Source organism: Macrobrachium rosenbergii, chromosome 9 (assembly GCF_040412425.1).
Source record: "Macrobrachium rosenbergii isolate ZJJX-2024 chromosome 9, ASM4041242v1, whole genome shotgun sequence".
Taxonomy (NCBI): Eukaryota; Metazoa; Arthropoda; class Malacostraca; order Decapoda; family Palaemonidae; genus Macrobrachium; species Macrobrachium rosenbergii.
Genome location: NC_089749.1, coordinates 26,247,808 through 26,261,500, shown reverse-complemented (window position 1 = coordinate 26,261,500; position 13,693 = coordinate 26,247,808). Strand labels below are relative to the sequence as shown.

At 38.2% G+C, this 13,693-nt stretch overlaps 2 long non-coding RNA genes across 2 annotated transcripts; both read left to right on the top strand.

Moving 5' to 3' along the window:
• The first annotated feature begins 1,998 nt into the window (after positions 1–1,998).
• On the top strand, positions 1,999–4,109 carry LOC136842097 (uncharacterized). Its single transcript, XR_010854170.1, has 2 exons — positions 1,999–2,634; positions 3,233–4,109. It is a non-coding gene; the product is annotated as an uncharacterized lncRNA (long non-coding RNA).
• Positions 4,110–10,419: 6,310 nt separating this feature from the next.
• On the top strand, positions 10,420–13,250 carry LOC136842098 (uncharacterized). The gene is made up of 2 exons (XR_010854171.1): positions 10,420–10,717; positions 12,151–13,250. It is a non-coding gene; the product is annotated as an uncharacterized lncRNA (long non-coding RNA).
• Positions 13,251–13,693: the final 443 nt, after the last annotated feature.

Below are 13,693 nucleotides of genomic sequence, written 5' to 3'. Positions count from 1 at the left end.
AGAGAGACATCTCGAGAAATAGTGAAAGTTCAGGATGTTGCAAGAATTACTGGGATTGTGGAATGACCATAGAAGATCCAAATTAAACTGAACAACAGAAATTAAAATGTCTTTTATATTCCAGAAGTAAAATACTTATCTTAAAGACAGAATTTAGAAATGCAGCAATGCAACGGAATTGCTGATATAAATCTGAGTGCTAACACGTCGGAGGTTTAAAAAGCGGATGTTTAAAAAGGGATCTCATATATATATATATATATATATATATATATATATATATATATATATATATATATATATATTTATATTATATATATATATATATATATATATATATATATATATATATATATATATATATAATAGCCTGTTCTCATGAACGGTTTCAAGTTTTAATTTATTGACTATGCAACGACAAGAAAGTAAAAAACCAAGGTTATCAGTACGCTGTACTGTCGGGCGGAGATCCATCGTTTTGTGTGATCTGATATCAGTCATATCGAGATAAAAAGACAGAAATCAGTCATCAACAAACCAATAAGAGTCGACGACTTTCTTCACCGCTCAGCTGGTTCCTCAGAGCACCTACACATGACAGCCAAAGATCTTTCACCCAAGATGAAGCATGGTCCGTATATGGCTTTAGAAATCCCTCACTTCCATAAAGTAGTATCGCTCGTTAAAGCACCTGACAATGTCTGGGTTCACAGGTAACAGAGGTTAGGGATAATTTACATATACAGTATATATATATATATATATATATATATATATATATATATATATATATATATATATATATATATATATATATATATATATATATATATATATATGTGTGTGTGTGTGTGTGCGCGCAAGCGCAAGCGCTCGCCCTTCCCTAACTCGAGGGTTGCTTTGACTCGTGCCGGTAGACTGACTATACCAGGTACCAAAGTCACTCTTAGTTTACCATCGTTTTTGTGACGGCACGCGCCTGTATCACTCCTTTCCCTTCCGGGATTCGAACAGACGTAAATAAGCAACCATGTATGAAGTACTGATGTTCATCATTTTCCTTCTAAGCATTCGACGATCATTTTGTTTGTCTTAATTACGTATTAGTTTTTCATATGATTACATATTGTCTGTAGGACGTCCTTATGAAGAAATTCGGGAATAAGAGCAGAAGAAAAACATGGTCCGAGCTTCAGCACAGCATTATCAGCTCAGTATCCTATGAATCGTTTTTATTTATTGAATATATGCTTTGCATATACGGCAAAAGCAAGTAAAGATATACGGAAAAGCGTGAGCGTACCTTTGCATGTAATTAATGTTTAGTGTGTGAACATAAATATGTTTTAGAAAGTAGCAGTGAAAATATCCCATATATCTGGCTGTTTCAATCTCTTCATGTAACGGATAAAAAATAAAAGAAACATATGAACATCACAAAGGCTCCATTTAAGACACCTGGTCAGGTTATGACCCCGACAGGATGGGTTGTCGTGCTTGCTTGTGCCTAGACCGCACAAAATTCACAGATTTTTGCAGTTTTCTTCTATCTCCTCTCGACCCGAAGCACGAGAGTTAACTGAAGGACTCCAAAACTTTCCATGTGATTTTATATTATGTGGGAAGTTATTGTTGCTCTGAAATTTGGTGGAACATCTTTTTACAACTTGATGTGTAAAGATTCTCCATTTTTTATTCAAAATGGCAATCATTATGTATAAAGTGCATTGGAAACCATTCGTTCTTCCTTCCGCAAGAAATATTCAGCCTCATCAAATGATTTTTAAACATTTTTATGATGATTATATTTTTGTGGTTTGTTAGTATTGATATAAATAACGAACGCGTCAGCTTCTTTTTTTCTTTCATTAAGAATCTGTTATTTAAATTTAAAGTGGACGGATTAAATAGCACGACATCAGTCAATGACACATTCATCTATCGCCCTGAAACGATGGAGAAGGACGCCCTGGTAGGGAAAGCTTCCACAGCCGCTTTCCCAACTCGAAAACAATTCGCCTGAGCAACGCATCGAAAGCAGGTTTAGAAACGAGGCGATTCACTTCTTGTCTTGAACGCAATTCCTCTTCTGGATAATAACACTCTCTCAGTGTCACCTCCTGCTCATTGTTGTTATTTCTGCTGTCGTTATTAAAAGCGTAAACAAACGAGCGAGACGGGGTCAGACGCCTCATCTGATTAGACCCGTCTTCCGCATCATGAGACCTGTGATGTGGGAAGCCGGTTCTATGACCTGTGACGTCACTGCCATTCCTCCGTAAAGTGGCTGTTATCTCCTCTTTTTTAGCGTCGGCATGCGGAGTTGATTGCTCGTTGACGCAGCAATCAAAGTCCCTTACTTGCCAATTTTCAGGAAAAATCACGAGGAAAGTAACTGCGAGTACGGAAAAATACTCGACAAAAATAACTAAGTGTCGGCTTTGCCGCAGAGTGAATGCCGATTTCTATAATGAATACGGGGAGGTCATGTGAAGAAAGGAGTGAAAGTGCCACTTTCTCTCCGTCGTCGCAGGCGTTGTGGTATATAAGGGCCTCAGAGTGAAGGGAAAGGGACACATTCAGCCACCATTCCTCCAGGAGCGAGTTGTCATTTCCACACTCTGCTTTTCACAAGTAATTCTACGGGATTCTTTGTTCGGCCAGGCGTGTAATCGGTTTCTTTTCTGATTTTGCAAACAGTGATTATACTTATGATGACTATCAAAATTCCTTGGTAACAGGTTTTCTTAGGTCACAATTTAGCGCAGCGTAATGGAGCACTTCAATTATATTTGAATACATTACTTATATTGAATTTGGCCTGATTGCCACGTCTTAATTAGTTGAGACTTTCATCTGTAGAATATTGTTAATTACTATTCCTTAATTTTAGTAATTTTTAAGTAATATGGGTAGCGGCTTTTGATTTATCAAAATCCACCCCCACCCCTTTTTTTGGTGAAGTAAGAGCAATACCAATTTTGAATTCTATATACTGAGAACAGTCACTTTTCAAATGATACTTGAATTTTTATCAATCAAATTCTCGCCATTCAGTTTATCTACGTTTTCTGTCGATTACTATGACTAAAATCAATGTACTAATGTCATCTAGCGCGAACAATCGAAATAAACATTCTTTACATGGATGCAAAGAAGACCTGATACACATTTAAGGGGTCTACGCAACAGGATTAGCCTTCTGAAGTGTCTAAATAAACATTCTTTTCAGATCCTCTCGGCCGTGATGGCATTTATCCGCCTCTCTGGCGCGCTACTGGTTGTGGCCCTCGCCTTGGCTGCCGTAAGCGAAGCTGTAGTGCTGTGCCCCATCTTCCCATCTTGCTGTTTCCAGAAGACCCGCTTAGGAAACGCCTGTCACCCCCTTTGTCCCGACTGCGACGAAGCTTTCGAGTACACGAGGGGCGTGAGGAACAGGATCTACACCGAAGCGGAAGCTCACAGGAATGAGCTGATCATCGAGAGGCTGGAACACGCTCCCCACGTCTCCTTCATCACGGGACCCATCCCCGCTTACCTCGGAGACTCCATCTTCCCCAGAAGATACATTATTCTCTAATCGGGTCTTTCCTGGCTCAAGTCTAAGTCGAGTTCATGGTGATGTTCTCGCTCCCCAATTCAGGCGTTTCCTCGAAGGACGAATTCTAGGAGGAAACTATGAGAATCCTCGGAGGTCAAATAGGTGATGCCAAGAGAAAGCAAAAAGAAAAAGCTTCAAAGATAAGTACCTCGAGCCACAAGGGACAACAGAAGTAAAAGTTTTTACAGACTTCGTGGTAGTTTCTCTGTTGCTGCCGTTAACAAAGAATCAGTTTTTAAAAATATTTACAAAACAAGAGTCACCGACCTATGTTATTCTGTTCCTGACGGTCGTTAAGTCGTAACTACGATTATGACAATTTGTTACACACTATACCCATACAAGTGTGTAGTCACTCTCTTTCTACGCTATGGGAGCTGTTTTTATTTATTTGCTGATTTTTTTTTTATTTGTTGGTGTTTCACGCTACTTGTTTTCCGTATTACTTTGTTAGTCTAAGTAAAAAAAATCTGCTAGTCACATACAAATCTATTTGTATTTTTCTTAATGTGGTTTCATTCGAATCCTTTTTCTAAAAAAAATTACCCAATACCCGAGGCACCTGATTTTGAAGCGTTTATGGAATCTTCTTTCAGTAATGGTTATGGCTTAAAAATAAATGGCCATTAGCAGGATACAACAAATGACCAAATGAATAGTTGTATTATGGTCTTATAAGTTAAGCAGAAACTGCTATAATCATAGTAATCTTACAGAGAACTAGCAACCAGGGATATTTGCCAGAGAAAACTGGATTTGAAACGCTTTTACAGTTTATTAGCTCATACTGCAGATTATTGTAATGGACAGCAGAAACAGCAGCTGTAGATCTGAGCTTCTGTAATCAGAATGTGGGTAGTATGCAGAGTAGGGAGAGGGATATTCAGTGTTACTTGGGTGGTCCAGGGTAGGGGACGAAGTCCCCACAGCCAGGTCAGGGCACGGCGCACTAAGTTAGGTTAGGAAGGTAAGGTCTGGCTAGGTCAGGACACAGCATTCTAGGAAAGGTTAGAATTTCTCACGCCTACCTCTGTCTCCCTACCCTGCATCCGCTCCCAGAATTTTTTAATCTTGCGCTCGCTAATTGGTTCCTTAGGTGCAAATTCGTCACAGTGTGTTGCTTTATCGTGCGTTGTTCTTGTTGCTCGATTGATTTCGATTCGATATAAAGTTGAATCAGTAGGGCAATAAATGAAGTTTACAAGTCACTGTTGCAAATATAGTAATTATTTGACATATACAACTACAACCTCCACAGTCCATCGAAAACTAATTATGTACGAAAGGTGGGTGAAAATCTGCAGGTATTTACACAGAGAGATACGGAACTTCATCACTGAAAAAGGCAGAGGAATCCGAGAGAAGAATTAATAATAATGTGTTTACCTTGGTTGTCACAGAGCACTCCCGAATTAAGTTTGGTTCCTCCTCCTTTTAAGGAGAACAGCTGCTGTGCATGCGTAATACTGTACATGTGCACGGACAAAACGCCGCTGGCACTTTCACTCAGTCATGTGTGGTGTGCGTGCGCGTGGTGTGGGTGTTTATATATATATATATATATATATATATATATATATATATATATATATATATATATATATATATATATATATATATATATATACACGATTGAGTGAAAGTGCCAGCGGCGTTTTGCCCGTGTACCTATATTACGCATGGACAGCCTTTCAATTGATAGACCTGGGTTCGATCCTGATGTGAGTCAGAAATTTATTTCTGTTCCACACGTGATTGTGGGTTGATTATTTCTATATCTATAAATATATATATATCCATATATATATATATATATATATATATATATATATATATATATCCATATATATACTGTATATAATGTGTGTATGTATATGTATATATATATATATATATATATATATATATATATATATATATATATATATATATATATATATATATATATATATTCACACACAAGGCTCCTTTTTTGCTTAAATTCTTTAACACAGGATGTCTGACGGTCAAGTATAATGAGGTCTTTGAGATATATGTTATTCTCTGGGGCTCGCCGGTATGTAATATAACTGCAACGCCAGTGTGGAAGTTTAAACAACCAAACATTTCTTTCTTGTATTTATCAGTTAACAATGCAAACAGACCTTTGACTTCGTTGAAAAGAATTTTTTTTTTCGTCTAGACAGAATCTGATGTCTGTTTTTAACGGAATCAAAGATCTGTTTTCTGTGGTAACTGATGAATACAAGACGGGAACGCTCCAAATGACGCGAAAACACCAATCAAACAATTTTGTCAATCACAAGAGCTTTGCGAGATTTCCGCTGACAGATATTTCGTGCATCTATTCAACCATAAAGCTAAAAGACCAAAATGTGACTTCCTGACTGGCATCACTTAGCAGAATAATACCAAGCTTTAGAATGACAACGTAGGCAAACACGGTTGACGAGCAAAGTAAATAATCAGAACTCTTCGGGGGCGAAGGTTACCTTTCCTTTGGTAAGACACCGTGGAATTCGCGTTTCTTTTCCGTTGTTATCTAGTGCTTTCAGAGTGCTGCCCTCGAGCAATGATCAAATGCAAGCGCGATTTCGTTATCTGTTTTTCTTTTTATTACCAAATCGGCCGGAAGTTCGAGTTATTACAGTGGGAAATTGCACCGTGCCTCTGGTATTCGCTTGTGCTTGCAGCTCGTTTCGCAGGGAATGCGGCTCATTTTCCGCCGCAAAATACATATCTCTGATTTTCCTCATTTCCCAATTGCTCGTTATATATGTATGTGTCTTTTTGTTTCATGCCTTTTCCTAGTTTTCCTGCGACTGTCTATACTTCCTTTCTCTTGGCCCTATTTTCATCATTACTGTATTCATACATTTTATATTTTGGCAACTTCCTTGTAAGTTAACAATCTACTCGAACCATTTCGCAATTTCATGTAAAGGCTTTGGTACCATTGTATATATATACAGTATATATATATGTATGTATATATACATATAATATATATATACATATATTATATAAACATACATGTAAATATATATATGTATACATATTATATACATACATATACATATACAAACATGTAAATAAAATCATTCTGCCAGGTTTGCTAAATGTGACAATATTCCACCCCATGCTAACGCCTTTTACACCGATTTTTATGCCGAGCTTCACAAGTGAGCGCCATAATCGGTAGTAAAATGACCATGTGCACAAAAGTTGCCGTAGGCCGGTTTGAGCACTTATGGACAAAGGTGCTCTGAGTACAGCGATGATTCATGTGAAGTAAAGGTGGAATTGCCAAGCCATGCCACGCAAGACTCAGCCGACAATTTACACGAGTAACCCCAGTTACCCAAGGTCGTTTTCTCTGATATCGCTCCATTTTCTGTACGGAAGGGCACGAAATAACCTTTGAGATAATGAGCGAGACTGTTTCCATAACGATAATGGCCAAATGTCATTCCATGTCAAAACAAAAGGCGTGAGGAGTTACTATCTCATGTTCATCTAAATTCGTTTACCTTTCTCGTTTAGTGTTAACATATGCACACAAACAGGCAGAAACAGACACACAAATGGGATCTTTCCTAGATAGTGACCACCAACAAAGTTAGGGGTAGTTATCTAGGACTAATATTTCTTGGGGGTCATTATCCTTTTGATATTTACAGTCTTTTGTCTATGTTTTTATGGTAATCTCCAATGGACTTGTACTAAAGACGCCGCAAAGGTGGATACATACCGGGTTAAAACCGTTGCGGGTCACTATCTAGGAAAGATCCCCAAATGACGCCCTTGTTCATCCAGCATCATTGGTGAAGGCAACAATTAAATTGATCGAAGTCAAGGTACCCAGTCACCTTCCTATTCGCTGTTCTCTTCCTTTCCTCTTTTATGCCTCACACTCTCCTTCCACAACAGATTGCGTAGGCCTAATTAATGTCTGTCAAATCCACTCATGAAATCTTGTCAGAATATGCAGCTTCCGCGTGCCGAAAACTAGTCTGCCACCAACTAGATGTCGTATTCCCAAATTTTTCGTTTTTCTGTTCATATTTAAGAACTGCGTGAAATAATGGCCACGGTAATTTTATGGAAAACAACAGACCTCCCTGTAACTATGCTAAGTTTCTAGATCCATTCTTATCATTTGAAATAGACACAAATGTTTACCTTTCCTTGCTATTCTAAATTCCCGTATTTTTCTCTTTCCTTACCCTCCTAAATTACCATATTTTCCCTTCTAAAAGCCATTCTAATTACCGTATCTCTCCCTCTCCTTTTGTAATCAAATTTTTCCTTTTCTGCTATTTTGATTCCTTATTTGGTTATTAAGTTCGTAAACTGCCGCAGTCCCCTCTTTGCTTTTTCCTCTTAAAAATACACTATAGCAAAAAAAAAAAAAAAAACTGGCGCTTTTATATTTTCCTTATGACCAATCAAGGGGAAAATAATGTCAGCAAGGACTGAATAATCGTTAAACCAAAAAGGCCACCATTTTTAAAAAAGCACATCCTCGGATCATTTTAAGAAATATAAATCATCACTATCAGCAAAATGGGAAATCCTAAAGAATGTATGACAGTGCTGAGGTTTCCAAAATACTAATTATACATACATGCATACACACACATATATGTATGTATATATGCAAATATATAAATGTACACATGCATACATACATATATATACATACATATACATAACATATATATATATATAGATGTATATATAAATGTAAATTAAAAAATACAAGCAAAAAATTATATTTTGTTTTGTTTGTTGTCGCAAGGGAAAAATAAGCCAGAATTCCTTAAACCCAAATTTTTAAAACTGTGGGTTACAATTATTAATGGACTGCATCTGTAACTTTGAGATCCCATTATATTTCTGACAGCATGGATGATTTCCCTCAGAATGCACAAGAAAGGCTCAATAATTATCGTGTAAATTGAAAAATGATTCCCGGTAATGTAGATTCTAAACTGCTTTGGTCAATTTTCTTGCCCTTAGCACCCTATGTATACAATTAAAAAAGAATGAATAAATAAAAAATTAATTCGATAATTAATCAACCAATAAATGGATTAATTAGGTGTCTGAAAATGGAGACGTATAACATCACGTTGATCTGTGCACATCTTGAAAGACAGGCATACACGAACATTTAGGAGAGACACCGGCAGCATTCACTAGCTCTACGGGAAATTGAATCGGGAAGTTAAGTGCTCACTTCACGAATGTTTGTCCAGGCTATGCATGTTACAGTCGTAATGCAGTACGTTGTTGTAAGTAAAATAAAAACTTTAAAAAAATCGAGATGTAAACATTGACCACCAAACCTTGAAGCATGTTATTACTGTAGAATTTTTAAACCTAGCACAGCAATGTTAAATGTAGAAATATAACACGGTACCATATTCCTAATGGCCATATTCTATTTGGTCTTTAGCCCTTAAGAGTAAAGAGCATCCTTCCGAAAACAGATTCTTATGGAGACTCAGCTATGAGGATTAGAACTTAAACTTTACATCTTCATCTACTGCTTTACTGTCCACTGTTACCTTTCTTTCCAAGGGTCCCACTCCGCTTAAGGCCTCTGTTGAAGCATTAAAGCGAAAATCATCATATTTTTGTTTAATCTGTTGACCCAAAGGAAAAATAGGCCAGAATTCCTTAAGAGACACCAAAATATCAAGACCCTTAAAAATTCTGACCTATAATTATTAATCGCAAGTATAGGAAACTATGAGATCCCATTATATTTCTGACGGCACGGACGATTTCCCTCAGAATGTAACAGTCGATGATCATCGTTGAGAAAGGATGATTCCAGGCAATAGTGAATCTAAATTACATTTGTTCATTCTTCTGCCCTTAACACCCAATGTGCGCAAGAAACAAAAAATGTACAAATACATAAAAATCTAATCTAGTAATGAATCATTCAGTAATTAAATTAATAAACTAGGTGTTTGAAAAATGGTCAGATTTTCATATGAACAAGCACACACAAAAATCTAATTCACTAGTGACATTCACCAGACCCATGGAAAACTGCAAAGAGAAGTTGCGCGATCATACACTAATGTGTCCAGGCTATGCTTGTTCCGGTCAGCAATGCAATACATTATTCTATAATAATAATATCCGAGCGGATTTTGTTTGTCCTCCCCGGGTGAAAGTAGGGGAGACACGACGCAACAACCCAACCCCTGCAAACCGGTTTGTCCGCCCCGGGTGGGGTCGGGAAGGTAGGGGAAAGGGGCGGTAGGGGAGACATCCACCCTCCTCCTGCAAACCTGTTCGTCCGCCCCGGGTGGAGGCGGGGTAGGTAGGCGATCGGGAGGGTAGGGGAGACAGCAGCGCCGAGATCCAGCACGCATAGCGCGCGCTAACAAGCTCGTTGTAAATATAAATAAAATATAATAATTTTCAAAACGAGAGGTAAACATTGGCCCCCAGCCCAACCCGTTTTGAGTGTTACCATAACAGTCTTGTCAAATCGAAAGAGCAACAAAGAGCAGAATGTGCACGTCAATATTTAGAGTTTTGTAGAGATCCCATGTTTAGGCCTATGAAACTGTAGGATGATCTTATGTTAATAAGCGCAAAGGTGATGACTTACTGTTATCAGAAGTCCATGTTAGAGGTCGGATCTGTAATTCATCAGATGTAGGCCGTAGCTCTGGCCGTCTAGAATCGTGCAAAATGGCACAGCCACCCTCCTGCAAGTTGCTGTCGCTAAAAACGTCTTAACTGTCGACTTGTTCTTTCGTTCATTCAGCTACCTGCAAACTATGATAAAATTTTTAATTAAATGAGCGTCTTTTGGCTCTGTTCAATGCTTTTGTTTGAAACTCGAAGCAAAACTAGTTTAGTCTGATAACAGCGTGACCAAAATTACACCATATATTAAGATTAGAAGAAATTATCTCTGCCGCGGATATGACGAAGCCTCACGAGTAAAAAAAAAAAGGAGAGTGATCCACTTTTCACTGATAAAGCGAAGAGTGGAGGATATGAGAGTAAGCTTAAAAAGTAGGGTATGCATTCAGCCACCGACCTTGGAGGACTACGAATGCTGTATTATCTTCTCAAGACAAGGTAAAGGACTGGTTTGTGTTTATGATAATTGGATAAAGAATAACTAGTCTATTATATTCGTTACCAACTTGAAATGCATTTCTCACTTTTCAGAGAAGAGTATGTAATAATAATAATACTCCAAAGAATGCTATACCAAATACATTAACTTGTTTCTTATGCTGTGGCAAAACAGTGTCGTAAAGTTTTACCGATTAATTGTGTCTTCCACTCGCAAATTTTGCTGTGTAACGATGTCGTCCCATTTCCAATGTCATGCGAACGCGAAGCAGATCTCCAAGTTTTGGAGTGTTCATCGTTGGCTAACATTTTGTTGTGAGGCTATCACCTCCTAGGGACCGAGGACTATTGGTTTCTGATATATTGCCATAAATACTCACACCGCACTAACAAATCTAGTTCGAACTTTTTTCAGTAGAATAACTTTTACATTACTGACTTTACATCTTGTGGGCCCAAACACTATTTGATTTGAGCACTGTGGTACAATACCTAGGAAGTTGACGAGAGTAGTAATGTTACAGTAAGCTCTCACTAGATATCAGAAGGACTGAAAATATCACGTCGTTCAAGAAAAACTAGACTACTTATTTCTGATTGCTATCACAGTGTGGATTTGACATTAGATACGGGGTACAGCGTAAAAAAAAAAAAAAAAAAACTTGGAGTGTCTGCATTATTACGCGTACGACGAGTTGAATTTGCTAGTCATGCAGAGCGCCCTCAGCTGAGTAGGACCCAAGGGGAAAAGGGAATAAACAGTACACAATAAACAGTACTAAATTTGATACCCAAGGGCGGTGATTTGAATTAAAAAAAAAAAATTTGCCACACAGTGCAATCAAGACCTCTCCCCTGCCAGATCATCATAGTACCAATATTATTTAGATTAATAGCAACTTCACATTTGCTGGGGAAGGTACCGATGCCCACATCCTATGAACTCCGCGAATCACGAGCTCCCCTGCAAAACCACATCCGGGGGATTCAAACTGTGTTGGAAGTCTTGGGCTTATGACAGGCATAGTTCTAACAGGGCCAGTTTCCATCACCTAGTTCTTAATTTCAGTGCTCTCCTTTGTGTGTATTTTAGACAGTTTAGTAATTACTAGTACTCGAGTGTGATTGTTTCTCTGGATGGGACATTTTCAAATACTGCATCCGCGAGATTTGGACGAATACCTTTTGTCATCTCCTCTCGTTTTAAAGTTTGTAGATTTGAAATATCTGAAATTCTTAATTGTCTCACGAACAATTTTGTCATAAAGATGAAGGAAATGAAATGTTACACGTTTCAACTTTCCAATGAAAAACTCTAGAGTAGAGAACTGATAATACGGGAAAAACCAACGTATAACTTTACAGAAGTAATATCCAGAGAAACAAGTCAGACCACGTCCTAAAACTTAACGAAATCTTTTCAATACTTCCAGGACACGGGGCGCAATGGCAACTTTCCGTTTCTTCACCTTGGCGTTAATTGCAGCACTGGCCTTAACATCAGCAACTGATGGTAGCGTGCTTTGTCCTTCGTTCCCGCGGTGCTGTTACAACAGACAGGCTAATGGACGGGACACCTGTCATCCTCTCTGTCCCTCTTGCAAGGGAGCCAGAGAATCCAACAGCATTATAGACAAACCAAAGCCCGAAAACAGACGGGTGGGCAGACAAAGGCAGCCTGGGATTTCGTTCATCCAAGGTGATCCTTACGCTTTCCCAAATAATGAGATCTTCCCAAATCCTCTTGTTATCTTGTAAATTCTCTCTCTCTCTCTCTCTCTCTCTCTCTCTCTCTCTCTCTCTCTCTCTCTCTCTCTCTCTTAATCAGACCCTTATTTCAAAACGCTTAACCTATAAGTTTCCAAGACATTTTCTCATTATTTATTGATATGATTTTGCAGGCTAGTGGTTGAAGTTACGCAGTCAAAGTAAGACTGAAAAAAGAAACCATGAAATCCCTGACTATGAAAAACGAATGCATCAAACTATATGACCTCGAATCTTATTGTTTTGGGAGGTTCTAAATCTTCGTTTTAGATGTTTAATCTCTTGTCATGACAGCAGTCCCAGGAAGACTATGAATTATGAGTCTACAAAATCACGAGAAAAGTTGCAAAGGATTGTCTCCTGGTTTTAAGTCCTGGCTGTGTCGTTTCCCAAAAATGATAAACCCTCTGGAACTATATCTTAATGTTTGGAACAGTATTTGTCCTAATTCATAATCTATCCGTTAAGACCATGAGCATCATTTCACCACTTTGTGCCTTTTTAAAACAAATGCCACAGAAGAATGAAATGTTAACGAATTCCCATCTGATTATACATTCATGAATGTACTGTGTATGTGAGTATTTTGATTTTCATCTAATTAACAATTTATGAATATCCTATGTATGCATATATTCTAATAAGCATATTTTTGGTTGTTCGTACTTCTGCATGCCATTAAAAATATTGTGTTTTGCTATGTTTATTTATAATGTTATTCATTGTGCCACCTGCCACTTCCTAATAAAACGGTGGACAGACATCACCTGGATATTTTACTCATCATCCCTTTTCGTTCTCCACTAAGCATTCTGACGCTTCGTAAGTTGGGAATCAGGTATTTTATTTACATGTCAGTATGTCAGTACCTTAAAAATTTTTCTTTTTTCATGGAAAAGGGAAAGCAAAAGTTTTATCGAATAAAGGGCCATGGTCGCTAAGCTGGTTCTGCCTGAACTTCAGTTTGGTGGTCCACAGTTCAAGCCCCACTGGTAAAACCTTACAGTCTCCTTGAGCTAAGATGGTTGTTTGGGGAGCCCATACTTCTCACCTGATGAGTAATCAGCAACCTCTCCTGCTTCTCCATGACCCTTACTAGGTGGAGAGGGGTCAAACGCTGATATATCAGCGGTTCTCATCCTTTTTTGGCCCATGCATCCTTTCACCACATGTCAGAATGTCATTCCCCCACCCGCCGCCCCCCTTTCC